General features: G+C 45.0%; 1 protein-coding gene across 1 annotated transcript in view; it reads left to right on the top strand.

The window, feature by feature from the left end:
* The window catches only part of LOC119591579 (allatostatin-like), a gene marked incomplete at its 5' end in the record, with an annotated part of 33,447 nt that overhangs the window by 31,175 nt on the left and 2,030 nt on the right, over nt 1-242 (top strand).

Here is a 242-nt window from a genome sequence, read left to right as displayed (position 1 = left end):
GTACACGGATAAGGACGTAATCTTCAGCCATCGAAAATAAGAATGCAGGAAGAGGGGGTTACTAACAACATATCTGCGAAATGTGACGCGCCAAAGGGATGTTGTAATTTGAATGATTCCCTTAACTCTTTGTGATTACACACGCTAACGCACAGACACATACGAACAGATGTGTGAGTGACTGCATGGGCGGGGGTCTAAGTGTGTTAAGAGTCGCATGTCGGTTTATATCTAAGCGTGCC

This window comes from Penaeus monodon, chromosome 28 (genome assembly GCF_015228065.2).
Source record: "Penaeus monodon isolate SGIC_2016 chromosome 28, NSTDA_Pmon_1, whole genome shotgun sequence".
Classification (NCBI taxonomy): Eukaryota; Metazoa; Arthropoda; class Malacostraca; order Decapoda; family Penaeidae; genus Penaeus; species Penaeus monodon.
The sequence above is the reverse complement of the archived record's forward strand: the minus strand, read 5'-3'. Positions and strand labels throughout refer to the sequence as shown.